Source organism: Tursiops truncatus, chromosome 4 (genome assembly GCF_011762595.2).
Source record: "Tursiops truncatus isolate mTurTru1 chromosome 4, mTurTru1.mat.Y, whole genome shotgun sequence".
In the NCBI taxonomy this organism is placed as follows: Eukaryota; Metazoa; Chordata; class Mammalia; order Artiodactyla; family Delphinidae; genus Tursiops; species Tursiops truncatus.
Window position 1 is genome coordinate 123,896,910 of NC_047037.1, and position 21,127 is coordinate 123,918,036.

At 36.8% G+C, this 21,127-nt stretch overlaps 1 long non-coding RNA gene across 1 annotated transcript; it reads left to right on the forward strand.

Annotated features, from left to right (window-relative positions):
* Positions 1-840: 840 nt before the first annotated feature.
* Positions 841-4,994, forward strand: LOC141278608 (uncharacterized). The gene is made up of 2 exons (XR_012331575.1): positions 841-2,361; positions 3,983-4,994. It is a non-coding gene; the product is annotated as an uncharacterized lncRNA (long non-coding RNA).
* Positions 4,995-21,127: the final 16,133 nt, after the last annotated feature.

Here is a 21,127-nt window from a genome sequence, read left to right on the forward strand (position 1 = left end):
CGCCAGCTTTCTTTCTTTTATCTTTAGCTGAAGATGGTATCTAAATCTAAATTCTAAGTCACCTTGGAAAGTTACTTATTTTTTCATGGGTATCTCCCATGTATACATGAGGTATACATGTCAATAAACTTCTATTTATTTTTATCTTGTTAATTTTACTTTTGTGACAGAAATGCCAGCCAAAAATTCAGAAGGGCAGAGGGAAAATTATTTTTCCTCCCCTACAGAACTAGACAGAATTAAACTGCTGCCTTCTGGTTTTACTTATTCAGAAAATATAAATTATTTATAGTACTTGTTCTCAGTATTGTAGGATCAAGTAAGCATGTTTTTTGAGTACCAACTAAGAACAATGTGCTACTGTTCAGGATAGCTGCACCTAAGAAGACAGAATGAACTAAAAGGTACAAGTTGTATGCAAATTCCATGGTGTGGAACATCACTAGCTTTCATAAAGAGTCTCATGGTTAAAGTTTAAGGGAAAAATAAGCATCAAGGATTTTGAGCAATCAACACTCTTATTAAGACCTAAGAACCTTGTACTTAATGTTTCATTGCAGCATTCTGAAGGTTAAATCTAATTCACCTGTAAAACAAATAAAATCCTTAAGCCTGTTTATTAACCATTCAAGTAGATAGCTGACTTTGTAAAAAAAATTGAATATAAGAAATCAAATCTCAAGTAAAAAAAAATAAGGGAATAGTGCTTTAATATAAATTATATCCCTTTTTGTGGCACCAGTTTTCTAGCAATTCAAAGGAAAAAACTCTAACACATAAAATGGTTGCTATAAAATTAGAATTTAATTAATACTGGCAAGGGAGAAAGGCTGTTTGTCGGGACCCGGCTCTGAATGTACCAAGAGGTCTGTGCAAAGCCAAGGCTGACAGTACTGAGCAAAGCTAGTACTGGAAGGTACAAAATGGGAAAGCAAAGCTTCCCGAGAGGTGATTCCCCTCAAGATTTCCCCAAGCAATTCCCTGGTTGTAAAATGATGCTCTTTGGGGTATTTTTGCTGTGCAACAAATTATGTTGTAATGCAGGATTTAAACTTAGACCACAGTATAGAGTAAAATGGAAATATTTGGTTTTGGTATAGGGGAAGATTTTTTGTAGATTGGGTATATAAGAAATTATATTGGGTTATGTGGGAAATAGCTAGAATTAAAATGATCATGGGATATGTAAATTTTAAAGATGCAGATAAAGCTATGCAAAGAAATAGATATAAAGCTTAATTGATTTATTGCAGATATTTTGAGAATAGGTTAGGTCTTGCAGTACGGTGTTTTCCAAGACGGCCAATAATAGGAAGAGATACGATCTGGAAGTGGAACGGCAGGCCTGTGAAGGTAGAGCATGGAGTACCCGGCGGGACTTGGACTGCTTGGTACTGACCTATAAAGAAAACAGCTTACGTGAGCCAAAACATCACCGAGGTGTGAAAAACCAAAGAGATTGTGCCTGATTTTGTCGAAGTACAAAGAGACCACAGAAGCTGTGATCAGGATATGCTCAACCGCAGGAGACTGTGTGGGGAAAACATTAATGAGACCATTGTGTGAGCCGCTTATGTAAGCGGGTATTTTTGTTAAAATGGTTAATGTGTTATTGCTTGTGCAAGATTTTTGGCTCAAGAATAAAAGGTTGCGAAAGGTTAAAAGATGATATGAAAAATAAGAATAGGGAACTGTAGAACTATAAATGTTGCAGCTTTTTGCTAATAAAATGTCAGATCCTTGCATCCAAGAAGAGGTGTCTTGAGTTCTGTCCTCGCCGACGCCGTCCTCCCCTCAGGCAATCCTGTACCGCTGGGGCTGGTCCTCGGCAAGTGGCGCCCGAACAGGGACCTGAAGGGGTAAGTATAATATTCGGACGGATAGGAGTCTCACCATAGGGTGCTGCAGACCCCCAGTTAAAGGAAAACTGGTAAGTGAAGGTGAGTAATAGGTACTAATATGGGACATGCTGAGTCTAAAGAGAGACTATTATTTATTGATATTATTAAGCATATGCTGACGAACGAAATGTCAAATCAAATGTCAAAGAAAGTGAAACCAGACATAGAGCCTGTGAAACAACTGATTTCCCCGCTTCAGCAGCTTTCTCTTGAATCAAAATGTAACAAGGAAGTTCAAACTTCCTCTCTGTCTTTAGGGTCTAAAGCTTTATCATTTAATAAAAGGAGTCAGAGAGGAAGCAAGCGCCGATATGCTGCATCCACCTTAGGTGCCCCCGAAGTCACCTGGGGGGCTATTAAAAGGCTGTGTAACAATGCTGAGGCTGTGGTAAATACTCAAGGCTTACCGCTTACTACCTGTAATTTTTTTATGGCTCTTTTGACCTTGCTTTCAGTTCAGGTAAGTGCTAATACAACCTATTGGGCTTATTTTCCTGATCCGCCTATATTACATGCTGTTACTTGGAAGGATTCTGCTGTTGCGGTGTCTTCATCTTTATCAGAATTGACAGATGGTATAAAGGGAATACAAAATTATGGGCAATTTGTAATAAATAGAAATTATACGTTTAAAGGGCAAACTAATCTTCCACCAATTTGTTTTTATGTAAAGAAAAATAGCTTAGATAAAGGAAAAAATGGATGTTTGCCAGTAAGTGATTTTGGCTTATTAACAGATTCTCCTAAGGAGCCTTCAGGCAAAGATAAAACCACCAGACATTTATGGTCTTTGATAAGAAAGTTTGTAGATTCAGGTATTAGAGGAGAATCAAAAATCCATCCATTTAAATATCCTGATTGTGATATTAAACCAGATAAAGCAATAGATAAATGGAGAGGGATAGATATTAATGTTGGGTTCCCATCCTGGGTTTATTGCATGCATAATAAGGAAGCTAAAATTATTATTCCTGGGAGTAAATATTATGTTTCTGATTGGAGTATGGATAGGCCTGATAGTGATTATAGACAATATTTACAACATGTAATACGATATGACTGGAAGGACTCTTTAATTCCTTCTCCTTTAAGAATTAATAGATGGAATAGTTTTGGTTGGATAGCCCCTATGTATACCTTTAATCATGAAAATAATGTTTATATACAACCTCAATTATGGAGATTATTATTAGCTATAGGAAATGTGACATTAAAGAGACCAAATGTTAGGGAGAGTGTATATTATGTACAAACTTGTGTTATGTCCCCATATGTTTTATTATTAACCAATAAGTCTGATAATTTGCAGATTGTATGAAAATATAAAAGATTTCATGTGTTATGTACAGAATGTATGTTAACCACCTGTATAATACCCAATATGAAAGTTCAAATTATTATGTTGTTGAAAAAACCTGCTTATATTATGTTACCAGTTATTTTAGAAGAATCTTGGTATAGTGATAAAGGTGTAGAAGTTATTAAAAGGGTTAGTGAATTAATGAGGCCTAAAAGATTTGTTGCTACTTTAATTTTAGGAATATCTGCTTTAATAGGGATTGTAAGTTCTTTTTCCTTAGCAACGTATACATTAGTCAAGGAAGTACAAACTGCTCAATATGTTAATGATTTGTCTAAAAATATATCTTTAGCCTTAGCAACTCAAGAAGCTATAGATAGGAAGTTAGAAAATAAGGTTGATGCATTAGAGGAAGCAGTCTTGCATGTAGGCCAAGAGCTAACAGCTCTAAAAATAAGATTATCTCTTACTTGTCATGTAAAGTTTTCTTGGGTTTGTGTAACACCGTTAATAGTAAATGAATCAGAATATACCTGGGAGAAGATACAAATGCATATTTTAAATGTCTGGAATTCCAGTGATATAGGAATAGACTTAAACAAATTGCATCAACAAATACATGATATTGCTTCCTTTCAGTTAAACATTAATCCATCCAAAATTGCAGAAGAAATGTTTCAAAATATGAGAAATTTTTTTCAAGAGAATTCTTTTACCCATATGTTGATAAATTATGGAGCAGCTGGCATTGTAATAATCTTGTTTTTAATTTGTTTTCCAGTCTTCCTTAGATTGATCCATGCCGCCTTAAAGAGCGTTTATCGGACCAAATTGGAATTGCATACCCTTTATTTAAAAAATAAAAAAGGGGGAGATGTCGGGACCCGGCTCTGAATGTACCAAGAGGTCTGTGCAAAGCCAAGGCTGACAGTACTGAGCAAAGCTAGTACTGGAAGGTACAAAATGGGAAAGCAAAGCTTCCCGAGAGGTGATTCCCCTCAAGATTTCCCCAAGCAATTCCCTGGTTGTAAAATGATGCTCTTTGGGGTATTTTTGCTGTGCAACAAATTATGTTGTAATGCAGGATTTAAACTTAGACCACAGTATAGAGTAAAATGGAAATATTTGGTTTTGGTATAGGGGAAGATTTTTTGTAGATTGGGTATATAAGAAATTATATTGGGTTATGTGGGAAATAGCTAGAATTAAAATGATCATGGGATATGTAAATTTTAAAGATGCAGATAAAGCTATGCAAAGAAATAGATATAAAGCTTAATTGATTTATTGCAGATATTTTGAGAATAGGTTAGGTCTTGCAGTACGGTGTTTTCCAAGACGGCCAATAATAGGAAGAGATACGATCTGGAAGTGGAACGGCAGGCCTGTGAAGGTAGAGCATGGAGTACCCGGCGGGACTTGGACTGCTTGGTACTGACCTATAAAGAAAACAGCTTACGTGAGCCAAAACATCACCGAGGTGTGAAAAACCAAAGAGATTGTGCCTGATTTTGTCGAAGTACAAAGAGACCACAGAAGCTGTGATCAGGATATGCTCAACCGCAGGAGACTGTGTGGGGAAAACATTAATGAGACCATTGTGTGAGCCGCTTATGTAAGCGGGTATTTTTGTTAAAATGGTTAATGTGTTATTGCTTGTGCAAGATTTTTGGCTCAAGAATAAAAGGTTGCGAAAGGTTAAAAGATGATATGAAAAATAAGAATAGGGAACTGTAGAACTATAAATGTTGCAGCTTTTTGCTAATAAAATGTCAGATCCTTGCATCCAAGAAGAGGTGTCTTGAGTTCTGTCCTCGCCGACGCCGTCCTCCCCTCAGGCAATCCTGTACCGCTGGGGCTGGTCCTCGGCAGCTGTTGGTTCATAATTACATTTGAATAGATAAACTTGATTTTTTATGAATATTTTTATTGATGTATCCAAATCTTTACTTATTTGTGTTAAGTAGAATGTGATTCTTTTTTCTTGCTAAGATTCTCAACATGACTGCATTATAAATAAAACATTTACTAATTATCTAAGAAATTCGATGTCATTTTGGTGATTATTTATTGAGGTAGGGATTTTCTGATATTTGAAAATTCTTAGAATTACCATATTTCCCTAATTGATACAGCTTCTGATGTAACAAACACAGCAGTACTGAAAATGAAAGGAGATGAAGCAAATTTTCTGACAAAGATAGACAAAGTTTCTTCCATCAAGGAGATAAGTTTTTAAAATAAGATTGTCTGGAATTCATGAAAAGATAGCTTTTTTGAGATAATTAGATATAGGTATAAAATATCTGATGCTCACAGGGCACTTTTGCTTTCAGTGTATAATAAAGGTCAAATTTAAATCTTGCTAGTAAACTTCCCTTCCACTTACTGCAGTTGCTTTGCCTAGTTCTTGATTTCCAAAGACTCCTGAAAAGAAAGAGATAGTATTGATGCCAACATTTCATGGTTTTTGCTTTTTCTCATACTTCTTTCATTCCTTCTTTTTCTTCTTTTACCAAGAACTGTGCTCAAAATTTTCTCTCTTACTCAGCATAAGAAAAAGAAGGGAAAAAAGGAAAAATATCTTACTCTTTACCCTTCTATGGTTTCTGTTAGTTTCACCAGAAAACCCAGTATTAGGAATCTTTACAATTAGTCTTATGTGTCATTTTATATCAAGGAAATGACATCATTTCACCATTTCCTAATTTTTTTTTTTGTCATGGAAGTATTTTTGTTATTTGCAACCAAAATATGACCAGAGACCATTTTTTCCCCTTTCAATATTTTTGCCCATTATTACCCTGTTAAATGCTGTTAGTTCAGAATATGAGATCAGAGAAAAGAAACAAACAGTAACAACCAAAAATCCTTGTTTGCACTATGTAGAGTTGCAGTAATCCTAATCAGATTACTCAGTTCTAAAGGTATTTTACCTCAGTATATCTACCTCAGTATATTTCTGTAGGAATGATACACATTAGCTGCATGACATAAAGTAGGACATTAAAATTCACAGTATAAAAATAGATTTATACAATTTTCTTGTATTGTATGATGAGAAAATAAAAATACTAATCTGGATTTCCAACAAGATCAATTTGAGAATTAGATAATGCTTTGAAAATGTGGCTGAAGATCAAGTCACAGAATATTTGTAAAATACAATAATTTTCAAAAATGTAAATATTTTTTCAGTGAAAACAAATAAGAATTTTCCATTTTTTGTCTTAATAATTGTTTTATTTTAATAACTTTATTTTATTTTAATTTTTCTTTCTTTCTTTCTTTCTTTCTTTCCTTCCTTCCTTCCTTCCTTCCTTCCTTCCCTCCTTTAGATATTGAATCATCCCAAATTGAGGAGGTGGACTTTGAGAGCAAGATTTATGATTTTTTCCCCTTTTCCTCTTTTTATGAGTGTGTATGTGTATGCTTCTGTGTGAGATTTTGTCTGTATAGCTTTGCTTCCACCATTTGTCTTAGGGTTCTATCCATCCATTTTTTTGTTTTGTTTTGTTTTTAATTTTTTTTCTTAATAATTATTTTTTTATTTTAATAAATTTATTATATTATATCTTATTTTATTTTACTTTATCTTCTTTCTTTCTTTTTTCCTCCCTTCACTCCTTCCTTCCTTCCTCCCACCCTCCCTCCCTCCCTCCCTGCTTTCTTTCTTTCTACTTCTACTAATTATTTCTTTATACATTTTCTCCCTTTTATTCCTAGCCATGTGGTTGAAAGGTTCTTGTTGCTGCAGCCAGGAGTCAGTGCTGTGCCTCTGAGGTGGGAGAGCCAACTTCAGAACACTGGTTCACAATAGACCTCTCAGCTCCCCATAATATCAAATGGCAAAAATCTCCCAGAGATCTCCGTCTCAACACCAGCACCCAGCTTCACTCAACGACCAGCAAGCTACAGTGCTGAACATCCTATGCCAAACAACTAGAAAGACAAGAACACAACAACACCCATTAGCAGAAAGACTGCTTAAAATCATGATAAGTCCACAGACACCCCAAAACACACAACCAGATGTGGACCTGCACACCAAAAAAGACAAGATCCAGACTGATCCACAACAACACAGGCACTAGTCCCCTCCACCAGGAAGCCTACACAACCCACTGAAACAACCTTAGCCACTGGGGACAGACACCAAAAACAATGGGAACTACGAACCTTCAGCCTGCAAAAAGGAGACCCCAAACACAGTAAGATAAGCAAAATAAGAAGAGAGAAAAACACACAGCATATGAAGGAGCAAGACAAAAGCCACCAGACCTAACAAATGATGAGGAAATAGGCAGTCTACCTGAAAAAGAATTCAGAATAATGATAGTAAAGATGATCCAAAATCTTGGAAATAGAATAGACAAAATGCAAGAAACACTTAACATGGACTTAGAAGAACTAAAGATGAAACAATGATGAACAACACAATAAATGAAATTAAATATACTCTAGATGGGATCAATAACAGAATAACTGAGGCAGAAGAACGGATAAGTGACCTGGAAGATAAAATAGTGGAACTAACTACTGCAGAGCAGAATAAAGAAAAAAAGAATGAAAGGAACTGAGGACAATCTCAGAGACCTCTGGGACAACATTAAATACACCAACATTCAAATTATAGGGGCTCCAGAAGAAGAAGAGAAAAAAAAAAAAGGGACTGAGAAAATATTTGAAGAGATTATAGTTGAAAATTTCCTTAATATGGGAAAGGAAATAGTTAATCAAGCCCAAGAAGGGCAGAGAGTTCCATACAGGATAAATACAAGGAGAAATATGCCAAGACACATATTAATCAAACTATCAAAACTTAGATACAAAGAAAACATGTTAAAAGTAGCAAGGGAAAAACAACAAATAACACACAAGGGAATCCCCATAAGGTTAACAGCTGATCTTTCAGCAGAAACTCTGCAAGCCAGAAGGGACTGGCAGGACGTATTTAAAGTGATGAAGGAGAAAAACCGGCAACGAAGATTACTTTACCCAGCAAGGATCACATTCAGATTTGATGGAGAAATTGAAACCTTTACAGACAAGCAAAATCTGAGAGAGTTCAGCACCACCAAACCAGCTTTAAAACAACTACTAAACGAACTTCTCTAGGCAAGAAACACAAGAGAAGGAAAAGACCTACAATAACGAACCCAAAACAATTAAGAAAATGGGAATAGGAATACACATGTCAATAATTACCTTAAATGTAAATGGACAAAATGCTCCCACTAAAAGACACAGATTGGCTGAATTGATACAAAAACAAGACCCATATAATTGCTGAAGACCCACTTCAGACCTAGAGACACACACAGACTGAAAGTAAGGGTATGAAAAAAGATATTCCATGCAAATGGAAACCAAAGGAAAGCTGGAGTAGTAATTCTCATATCAGACAAAATAAACTTTAAAATAAGGACTATTAGAAGAGACAAAGGACACTATATAATGATCAAGGGATCGATCCAAGAAGACGTTATAACAATTGTAAATCTTTATGCACCCAACATAGGATCACCTCAATACATAAGGCAAATACTAACAGCCAAAAAAGGGGAAATCGACAGTAACACATTCATAATAGGGGACTTTAACACCCCACTTTCACCAATGGACAGATCATCCAGAGTGAAAATAAATAAGGAAACACAAGCTTTAAAGGATACATTAAACAAGATGGACTTAATTGATATTTATAGGACATTCCATCCAAAAACAACAGAATACACATTTTTCTCAAGTGCTCATGGAACATTCTCCAGAATAGATCATATCTTGGGTCACAAATCAATCCTTGGTAAATTTAAGAAAATTGGAATTGTATCAAGTATCTTTTCCTACCACAACGCTATGACACTAGATATCAATTACAGGAAAAGATCTGTAAAAAATACAAACACATGGAGGCTAAACAATACACTACTTAATAACCAGGAGATCACTGAAGAAATCAAGAGGAACTTTAAAAAAAACTACAAACAAATGACAATGGAGACACGATGACCCAAAATCTATGGGATGCAGCAAAAGCAGTTCTAAGAGGGAAGTTTATAGCAATACAATCCTACCTTAAGAAACAGGAAACATCTAAAATACAAAACCTAACCTTGAAACTAAAGCAATTAGAGAAAGAAGAACAAAAAATCCCCAAAGCTAGCAGAAGGAAAGAAATCATAAATCTCAGATCAGAAATACATGAAAAGGAAATGAAGGAAATGATAGCAAAGATCAATAAAAATAAAAGCTGGTTCTTTGAGAAGATAAACAAAATTGATAAACCATTAGCCAGACTCATCAAGAAAGTAATGAAGAAGACTCAAATCAATAGAAATAGAAAAGAAAAGGAGAAGTAACAACTAACAGTGCAGAAATACAAAAGATCATGAGAGATTACTACAAGGAACTCTATGCCAAAAAAATGGACAACATGGAAGAAATGGACAAATTCTTAGAAATGCACAACTACCAAGACCGAATCAGGAAGAAATAGAAAATATGAACAGACCAATCACAAGCACTGAAATTGAAACTGTGATTAAAAATCTTCCAAGAAAAAAAAGCCCAGGACCAGATGGCTTCACAGGCGAATTCTATCAAAAACTTAGAGAAGAGCTAACACCTCTCCTTCTCAAACTCTTCCAAAATATAGCAGAGGGAGGAACACTGCCAAACTCATTCTACAAGGCCACCATTACCTTGATACCAAAACCAGACAAGGATGTCACAAAGAAAGAAAACTACAGGCCAATATCACTGATGAACATAGATGCAAAAATCCTCAACAAAATACTAGCAAACAGAATCCAAGAGCACACTAACATACACCATGATCAAGTGAGGTTTATTCCAGTAATGCAAGGATTCTTTAATATATGCAAATCAATCAATGTGATAAACCATATTAACAAATTGAAGGAGAAAAACTGTATGATCATCTCAATAGATGCAGAGAAAGCTTTTGACAAAATTCAACACCCATTTATGATAAAAACCCTGCAGAAAGTAGGCATAGAGGGAAATTTCGTCAACCTAATAAAGGCCATATATGACAAACCCACAGCCAACATCGTCCTGAATGGTGAAAAACTGAAAGCATTTCCACTAAGATCAGGAATAAGACAAGGTTGCCCAATCTCACCACTCTTATTCAACATACTTTTGGAAGTTTTAGCCACAACAATCAGAGAAGAAAAGGAAATAAAAGGAATCCAAATCAGAAAAGAAGAAGTAACACTGTCACTGTTTACAGATGACATGATAGTGTACATAGAGAATCCTAAAGATGTTACCAGAAAACTACTAGAACTAATCAATGAATTTGGGAAAGTAGCAGGATACAAAATTAATGCACAGAAATCTCTGGCATTCCTATACACTAATGATGAAAAATCTGAAATCAAGAAACACTCCCCGTTACCATTGCAACAAAAAGAATAAAATATCTAGGATTAAACCTACCTACAGAAACAAAAGACCTGTATGCAGAAAATTATAAGACACTGATGAAAGAAATTAAAGATGATACAAATAAATGGAGAATTATACCATGTTCTTGGATTGGAAGAATCAACATTGTGAAAAAGACTCTATTACACAAAGCAATCTACAGATTCAATGCAATCCCTATCAAACTATCACTGGTATTTTTCACAGAAATAGAACAAAAAAAAATTCACAATTTGTATGGAAACACAAAAGACCCCGAATAGCCAAAGCAATCTTGAGAATGAAAAATGGAGCTGCAGGAATCAGGCTCCCTTACTTCAGACTATACTTCAAAGCTGCAGTAATTAAGGCCGTATGGTACTGGTACAAAAACAGAAATATAGATCAATGGAACAGGATAGAAATCCCAGAGATAATCCCATGCACATATGGTCAAATTACCTTTGAAAAAGGAGGCAGGAATGTACAGTGGAGAAAGGACAGCCTCTTCAATAAGTGGTGCTGAGAGAACTGGACAGGTACATGTAAAAGTGTGAGACTAGATCTCTCCCTAACACCATACACAAAAATAAGCTCAAAATGGATTAAAGACCTAAATTAAGGCCAGAAACTATCAAATTCTTAGTGGAAAACGTAGGCAGAACACTCTATGACATAAACCACAGCAAGATCCCTTTTAACCCACCTCCTAGAGAAATGAAAATAAAAACAAAAATAAACAAATGGGACCTAATGAAACTTCAAAGCTTTTGCACAGCAAATTAAACCATAAACAAGACCAAAAGACAACCCTCAGAATGGGAGAAAATATTTGTAAATGAAGCAACTGACAAAGGATTAATCTCCAAAATTTATAAGCAGCTCAATAACGACAACAACAAAAAGAATCAACCCAATCCCAAAATGGGCAGAAGACCTAAATAGACATTTCTACAAAGAAGATATGCAGACTGCCAACAAACACATGAAAGAATGCTAAACATCATTAATCATTAGAGAAATGAAAATCAAAACTACAATGAGATATCATCTCGCACCAGTCAGAATGGCCATCATCAAAAAATCTAGAAACAATAAATGCTGGAGAGGATGTGGAGAAAAGGGAACACTCTTGCACTGCTGGTGGGAATGTGAATTGGTACAGCCACTATGGAGAACAGTATGGAGGTTCCTTAAAAAACTACAAATAGAACTACCATATGACCCAGCAATCCAACTAGTGGGCATATACCCTGAGAAAACCATAATTCAAAAAGAGTCATGTACCAAAATGTTCATTGCAGCTCTATTTACAATAGCCCTGAGATGGAAATAACCTAAGTGTCCAACATCAGATGAATGGATAAAGAAGATGTGGCACATATATACAATGGAATATTACTCAGCCATAAAAAGAAAGGAAATTGAGCTATTTGTAATGAGGTGGATAGACCTAGAGTCTGTCATACAGAGTGAAGTAAGTCAGAAAGAGAAAGACAAATACCATATGCTAACACATATATATGGAATTTAAGAAAAAAAATGTCATGAAGAACCTAGGGGTAAGACAGGAATAAAGACACAGACCTACCAGAGAATGGACTTGAAGATATGGCGAGGGGGAAAGGTGAGCTGTGACAGGGCACGAGAGAGGCATGGACATATATACACTACCAAACGTAAGGTAGATAGCTAGTGGGAAGCAGCCGCATAGCACAGGGAGATCAGCTGGGTGCTTTGTGACCACCTGGAGGGGTGGGATAGGGAGGATGGGAGGGAGGGAGATACAAGAGAGAAGAGATATGAGAACATATGTATATGTATAACTGATTCACTTTGTTATAAAACAGAAACTAACACACCATTGTAAAGCAATTATACTCCAATAAAGATGTGAAAAAATAAAAATAAATTCAATTACAAATAAAAAAAAAGAATTTTTTTTTCGTGTGTGTGGTATGTGGACCTCTCACTGTTGTGGCCTCTCCTTCTGCGGGAACAGACTCCGCACGTGCAGGCTCAGCGGCCATGGCCCACAGGTCCAGCCGCTCCATGGCATGTGGGATCCTCCCGGACCGGGGCACGAACCCATGTCCCCTGCATTGGCAGGTGGACTCCCAACCACTGCACAACCAGGAAAGCCGCAAATAAGGAATTTTATTCTCAATCAACATAATTTTGAAGATTATTTTTTTAATTATATAAACAATTGAAAGAAATCACTAAAACAAAATAGTTTATTTATTTCAATCAAATCATACCTTAATCGGGGCAATTATTAAATCTTGATTCTCTGTAAAAGGACCATTTCAGAGAAACATGAATTCCAATCTTCTCTGCACCTGTTTACCCAGGCCTGACACTTAAATTCACTGCTCCTCAATTTTGTTCTCTGAAAAACATGAAAATGTGATCTTGTGAAATTTTGTGATATTTGGATATAATGTAAAAGTATCTGACACATTGTTGAAGCTGAATAGACTATTATTATTTTCATTTATGTTATAGTATTACTTAGAATTAACTGAGTTTAAATTATATATATATATATATACATTTTATTTTATTAGTATTAAAAAAAATACATTGCTGACCAAACTTTAGTGCCTGTTATTGAATTCATCAGTCATTACTTATTCTAAATTTGATAATTTTAATTAACATTTTGTGACATTTAAATCAGGATTTTTAAAATATGTTTTCTTTTCTTGTCACGCTCTTTAAAATTCAACTACCATTGATCTCTGTTAACAAAACACTTTGAGGAGAGTAAGTGAAATTTCAAGGCACTCATGTCAGCTTCTTTTATAGGTTTAGAGCATTTAGACATTCAGAAATTTTTCCTTAATGTTAGAGAGGAGTAAGATACCTTAGACTTCAGGTTTTATGCTTGGTTGCACTTAAAATACTTTAAAAAACACTTTCAATGTCAGCATTCCAATACATATATTAATCATGTACCTCCCCTCTGGTCTAATATGTCATTAGAAAATAAATGGAGTGGTCAGGTTGAGTCTTAAGTAACTGTTTATCAAATGACAGTAATTATTTTTTTGAATCTTTATTTCATTTAAATTTGCATGAACTTTTAAGTGGTTACTCACCTATCCTCTCTTGACAGATAAAATTTAAAACAATAGAAAACTTTGACCCTATTGTGTGATTGGCAGGTAACATCAAAATGCAGCATTTACTTTGCAAGAGGCAAATCCTTAAAACTGTAATATTATCAATTTGTAGGGTTTGCATTAGTATACTATTTTCATAGAAACATTCTCCAAATCAACAGTTCAGTGTATGTGGACATTATCCAAGGTTATGTAATTAGGTGTAGATTTTCTTTACACATGCATTTAGCTTAAGGGAGGGTCACAATTTTCATCAACTTTTCACAGGGGACTGTAACTCCAGTTAATTTACAAATCAGTGCTCTTAGGGCACTTGAAAGCATTTGGGACGCAAATGAACAACCAACTGATCTTTGCAATAACATCACTCCACAGTGAAAGTACCTAAAAGTTTCCCAGTGAAAGTATCTGAGGTATTTTCAAGCTACCATTTTCTAATTCACTTGCCTTTCTTTTTTTTTTTTTTTTTTAAAACATCTTTATCGGAGCATAATTGTTTTACAATGCTGTGTTAGTTTCTGCTTTACAACAAAATGAATCAGTTATATATATATATACATATGTTCCCATATCTCTTTCCTCTTGCGTCTCCCTCCCTCCCACCCTCCCTATCCCACGTCTCCAGGTGGTCACAAAGCACAAAGCTGATCTCCCTGTGCTATGCGGTTGATTCCCACTAGCTATCTACCTTACGTTTGGTAGTGTATATATGTCCATGCCTCTCTCTCGCTTTGTCACAGCTTACCCTTCCCCCTCCCCATATCCTCAAGTCCACTCTCTAGTAGGTCTGTGTCTTTATTCCTGTCTTACCCCTAGGTTCTTCATGATATTATTTTTTTCCTAAATTCCATATATATGTGTTAGCATACGGTATTTGTCTCTCCCTTTCTTTCTTTTCTTTTTTTTTTAAACATCTTTATTGGGGTATAATTGCTTTACAATGGTGTGTTAGTTTCTGCTTTACAACAAAATGAATCAGTTATATATATACATATGTTCCCATATCTCTTCCCTCTTGCGTCTCTCTCCCTCCCACACTCCCTATCCCACCTCTCCAGGCTGTCACAAAGCACCGAACCAATATCCCTGTGCCATGAGGCTGCTTCCCACTAGCTATCTACCTTACTACATTTGTTAGTGTGTATATGTCCATGACTCTCTCTCGCCCTGTCACAGCTTACCCTTCCCCCTCCCCATATCCTCAAGTCCGTTCTCCAGTAGGTCTCCGTCTTTATTCCTGTCTTACCCCTAGGTTCTTCATGACATTTTTTTTTTCTTAAATTCCATATATATGTGTTAGCATACGGTATTTGTATTTTTCTTTCTGACTTACTTCACTCTGTATGACAGACTCTAGGTCTACCCACCTCATTACAAATAGCTCAATTTCCTTTCTTTTTATGGCTGAGTAATATTCCATTGTATATATGTGCCACATCTTCTTTATCCATTCATCCAATAATGGGCACTTAGGTTGTTTCCATCTACAGGCTATTGTAAATAGAGCTGCAATGAACATTTTGGTACATGACTCTTTGACTTTTGGTTTTCTCAGGGTATATGCCCACTAGTGGGATTGCTGGGTCATATGCTAGTTCTATTTGTAGTTTTTTAAGGAACCTCCATACTGTTCTCCATAGTGGCTGAACCAATTCACATTCCCACCAGCAGTGCAAGAGTGTTTCCTTTTCTCCACACCCTCTCCAGCATTTACTGTTTGTAGATTTCTTGATGATGGCCATTCTGACTGGTGTGAGGTGATATCTCATTGTTCACTTGCCTTTCTTAAATTTATTTATCTTAGGTTAGTGACATGGTGGATTTTTTTTCATATTATTTGTATTAGCGACCTGACGCCCAATTGTATTGAATATTAAATTCTACTTTTAAATTAACATCATTTCCATTTAACATTTCTGAAGTTTACCCAACACTCAAGTGAAGGGATGGCAAGTGAACTGTGGAACATTAGTGAAAATTCACCTTTCTCTGGAGTATCTTCATGACAGAAACATACATGCAAAATGTGCTGGGGTGGCCACATATCTGTCCCCACTGCAGATGTTAATGCAAGAACTATCAGTGGATTGCAGTGGTCTGGGGAGTATTTCACCTGCTTGCAATGGGTTTTTTCAGACTGAGAGAGGCTTTTTTTGGTTTCACTGAAATGAAATCATTTAGAAAAATCCAGCTCTGTATTCTCCCAGGGAAACTGTTGCCATTTATCCCTTAGATGGCATCACAGCTGTATTCTTTCCACATTTAATGCACTGCTATAAGGTTTAACAGCTCAGACTCTGAGTATTTGAAATCAGATGTAGGATATGTGTTTCCTGCTGAGTGTGGTAAAAAAAAAAAAAAAGTGCTGAAATCAGCATCTAATCCTTTATTCCTATTTTGTAGTCATTACTGGCTATCATTTCTTTTTTTTTTCAAATACTAAACTTTTCTCAAAATTAAAGTAGAAGAATAAGTAGTCTGTTATGCATACAAGTTCCTTAGGATCCGTACCCAGAATCTGATGACAAAACCTACACACACACACACCACAATACATATACAAGTCTTTTTCAGTTGTATGTCAGTAGCTGAGGAAAACATAAAAATATAGAGAGCCAGAAATTTTAAAATAAATAAACTAAAAAATTGTGCACAATTCATGTATACTTCATGTATACACAAAAGACACATAAATTATATATACACAGAAGGAGTGTTGTGTGATGTATCAGATAAGATTTCAGTAAGGAATACTTCACCCCAAATTGTACAAATGAAGGTATTTTGATGAAGGTGCAGAATCCAGAGTTGTGAACAGGGATAAGGAAACTGACAAGGGATGAGGAGGCCCAAAGGAAGGAGGGACAAAGTGCTGTCATCTGGATCCATGGAGGAGCTATCATTGTGGAAGGCAAAGCAAGGAGGGAACAGGGGAAACTGCTCCCATCCCCTGCCCTCTTATCCTCCCATTTACCACAGTCACAAATGGCAGTCACCCAGAGGGCTTGGGTTGTGCAGGGGAGGGGAGCCAGGCTGTGGGCCACAGAGCATTCCAGAAAGGGGCATGGAATGAATTTGGAGAGTAACGAACACACTTGAGCCTATTAAATTGAAAGTGTGTGTGTGTCTGTGTGTGTCTCTGTGTGTTATTGAATTCATTAATATCTATTTATTTTTAAAATATCTATTGAACTTCTATTGGTATTTATTGATGTCTTCAGCATTGTACTAGGTGCTTGGGATGCAGTGATGGAAAAAACAATCCAGGGAGAACTGTGAACCCACAGATCTTACAGTGTAGTGAGGGGCCATTTCAGTTAACAATGAAAAATAAACAAACAGTAGGAGTACCTTCAAGATGGCAGTGGAGTAAGACGTGGAATTCCTTCCAACAAATACATCAAAAATATATCTACATGTGGAACAACTCCTACAGAACATCTACTGAATGCTGGCAGAAAACCTCAGACTTCCCAAAAGGCAAGAAACTCCACACGTACCTGGGTAGGGGAAAAGAAAAAAGAAAGAACAGAGACAAAAGAATAGGGACGGGACCTGCACCAGTGGGAGGGAGCTGTGAAGGAGGAAAGGTTTCCACACACTAGGAAGCCCCTTCGCGGGCGGAGACGGGGAATAAGAGGGAGGGAAGCTTCGGAGCCACGGAGCAGAGCACAGCAGCAGGGGTGCAGAGGGAAAAGCGGAGAGATTCCCACACAGAGGATTCCTGCTGACCAGCACTCACCAAGAGAGGCTTGTCTGCTCACCCCACAGGGCGGGAGGGCACTGGGCGCTGAGGCTCGGGCTTCGGAGGTCAGATCCCAGGGAGAGGACTGGGGTTGGCTGTGTGAACACAGCCTGAAGGGGGTTAGTGCACCACAGCCAACCAGGAAGGATTCTGGGAAAAATTCTGGAACTGCTTAAGAGTCAAGAAACCACTGTTTTGGTGTGCATGAGGAGAGGGGATTCAGAACACCACCTAAACGAGCTCCAGAGACAGGCACGAGTCACAGCTATCAGTGCAGACACCAGAGACGGGCATGAGATGCTAAGGCTGCTACTGCAGCCACCAAAAAGCCTGTGCGTAAGCACAGGACACTATCCACACCACCCTTACTGGGAGCCTGTGCAGCCCACCACTGCCAGGGTCCCATGATCCGGGGACAACTTCCTGGGGATTAAACATGGTTCACCTCAGGCTGTTGCAGCGTCACACTAGCCTCTGCTGCCGCAGGCTAGCCCAGCATTCCATACGCCTCCATGCCCCTAGCCTGAGTGAGCCAGAGACTCCTAATCAACCGATCCTTTAACCCCCTCCTATCTAGGTGAAGAATAGATGCCAGAGCGTGACCTACATGCAGAGGCAGGGCCAAATCCAAAGCTGAACCCCAGGAGCTGTGCAAACAAAGAAGAGAAAGGGAAATTTCTCTATGCAGCCTCAGAAGCAGTGGGTTAAATCTCTACAATCAACTTGAAGTACCCTGCATCTGTGGAATACCTGATTAGACAACAGATATGGGAGCAACTAAATGGGAGCAACAGTAGACTTGGGGTTTCCTGTATGTGACTGACTAGTTTCTGATTTATATGTTATCTTAGTTTAGTTTTTAGCACTTGTTATCATTGGTGGATTTGTTTATTGGTTTAGTTGCTCTTTTCTTTTTTTAATTAATTAAAAATATCTTTTTATTTTAATAATATTTTTTCATTTTAATAATTTTACTTTTTTATTACTTTTTCTTCCTTCTTTTTTCTTCTGAGCTGTGTAGATGACAGAAACTTGGCACTCTGGCCGGGTGACAGGCCTGAGCCTCTGAGGTGGGAGAAACAAGTTCAGGATATTGGACAACCAGAGACTTCCCAGGCCCATGTATTATCAATCAATGAGGGCTCTCCCAGGGATCTCCATGTCATTGTTAAGACCCAGCTCCACTCAATGACCAACAAGCTCCAGTGCTGGACACTGCATGCCAAACAACTAGCAAGACAGGAACACAAATCCACCCATTAGGAGACAGGATGCCTAAAATGATAGTAAGTTCACATAAACCCCAAAAGACACCACCAGATGAGGTTCTGCCCACCAGAAAGACAAGATTCAGCCTCATCTACCAGAACACAGGCACCAGTCCCCTCCACCAGTAAGCCTACACAACCCACTGAACCAAACTTACCCACTGGGGGCAGACACCAAAAACAACGGGAACTATGAACCTTCAGCCTGCAAAAAGGAGACCCCAAACACAGTAAGTTAAGCAAAATGAGAAGACAGAGCATCAGCAGATGAAAGAACAAGGTAAAAACCCACCAGACCAAACAAATGAAGAGGAAATAGGCAGTCTACCTGAAAAAGAATTCAGAGTAATGATAGTAAAGATGATCCAAAATCTTGGAAATAGAATGGAGAAAATACAAATACAAGAAACATTTAACAAGGAACTAGAAGAATTAAAGACCAAATGAACAATGATGAACAACACAATAAATGAAATTAAAAATTCTCTAGAAGGAGTCAATAGCAGAATAACTGAGGCAGAAGAACAGATAAGTTATCTGGAATATAAAATGGTGGAAATAACTACTGCAGAGCAGAATAAAGAAAAAAAGAATGAAAAGAATTGAGAACAGTCTCAGAGACCTCTTGGGACAACATTAAATGAACCAATATTCGAAGTATAGGGGTCCCAGAAGAAGAAGAGAAAAAGAAAAGGACTGAGAAAATATTTGAAGAGATTATAGTTGAAAACATCCCTAATATGGGAAAGGAAATAGCCAAGTCCAAGAAGGGCAGAGAGTTCCATACAGGATAAATCCAAGGAGAAACACACCAAGACACATATGAATCAAACTATCAAAAATTAAATACAAAAAAAAAATCATTAAAAGCAGCAAGGGCAAAACAACAAATAACATACAAGGGAAAGCCCATAAAGTTAATAGCTGATCATTCAGCAGAAACTCTGCAAGCCAGAAGGGAGTGGCAGGATATATTTAAAATGATGAAAGGGAAAAACTTACAACGAAGATTACTCTACCCAGCAAGGATCTCATTCAGACTCAATGGAGAAATTAAAAGCTTTAAGACAAGCAAAAACTAAGAGAATTCAGCACCACCAAATCAGCTTTACAACAAATGCTAAAGGATGGTCTCTGGCAGGAAACACAAGAAAAGGAAAAGACCTACAAAAATAAACCCAAAACAATTAAGAAAATGGTAATAGGAACATACATATCCATAATTACCTTAAATGTAAATGGATTAAATGCTACAAGCAAAAGACATAGACTGGCCGAATGGATACAAAATAAGACCCATATATATTCTGTCTACAAGAGAGACCCATTTCAGATCTAGGGACACATATAGACTGAAAGTGAGGGGATGGAAAAAGACATTCCATGCAAATGGAATTCAAAAGAAAGCTGGAGTAGCAATTCTCATATCAGACAAAAAGACTTTAAAATAAGACTATTACAAGAGACAAAGAAGGACACTACATAACGACCAATGGATCAAACCAAGAAGATATAACAGTTGTAAATATTTATGCACCAACATAGGAGCACCTCAATACATATGGCAAATGCTAACAGCCATAAGAGGGGAAATCAACAGTAAGACAATTATAGTAGGGGACTTTAACATCCCACTTTTACAAATGGACAGATCATCCAAAATGAAAATATATAAGGAAACACAAGCTTTGAATGAAGCATTAAACAAGATGGACTTAATTGCTATTTATAAGACATTCCATCAAAAACAACAGAATACACTATCTTCTCAAGTGCTCATGGAACATTCTCCAAGATAGATCATATCTTGGGTCACAAATCAAGCCTTGGTAAATTTAAGAAAATTGAAACCGTATCAAGTATCTTTTCCAACCACAATGCTATGAGACTAGATATCAATTACAGGAAAAATACTGAAAAAATACAAACACATGGAGGCTAAAAAAACAATACTAAATAAGCAAGAGGTCACTGAAGAAATCAAAGAGGAAATCAAAAAATGACTAGAAACAAATGACAATAGAAATACGATAACCCAAAACCTATGGGATACAGCAAAAGCAGTTCTGAGAGGGAAGTTTATAGCAATACAATCCTACATAAAGAAACCAGAAAAAATCTCAAATAAACAACCAAACCTTACACCTAAAGCAATTAGAGAAAGATGAACAAAAAACTCCCAAAAGGTAGCAGAAGGAAAGAAATCAAAGATCAGATTGGAAATAAATGAAAAAGAAATAAAGGAAACAAGAGCAAAGATCAATAAAATTAAAGCTAGTTCTTTGAGAAGATAAACAAAATTGATAAACCATTAGTCAGACTCATCAAGAAAAAAAGGGAGAAGACTCAAA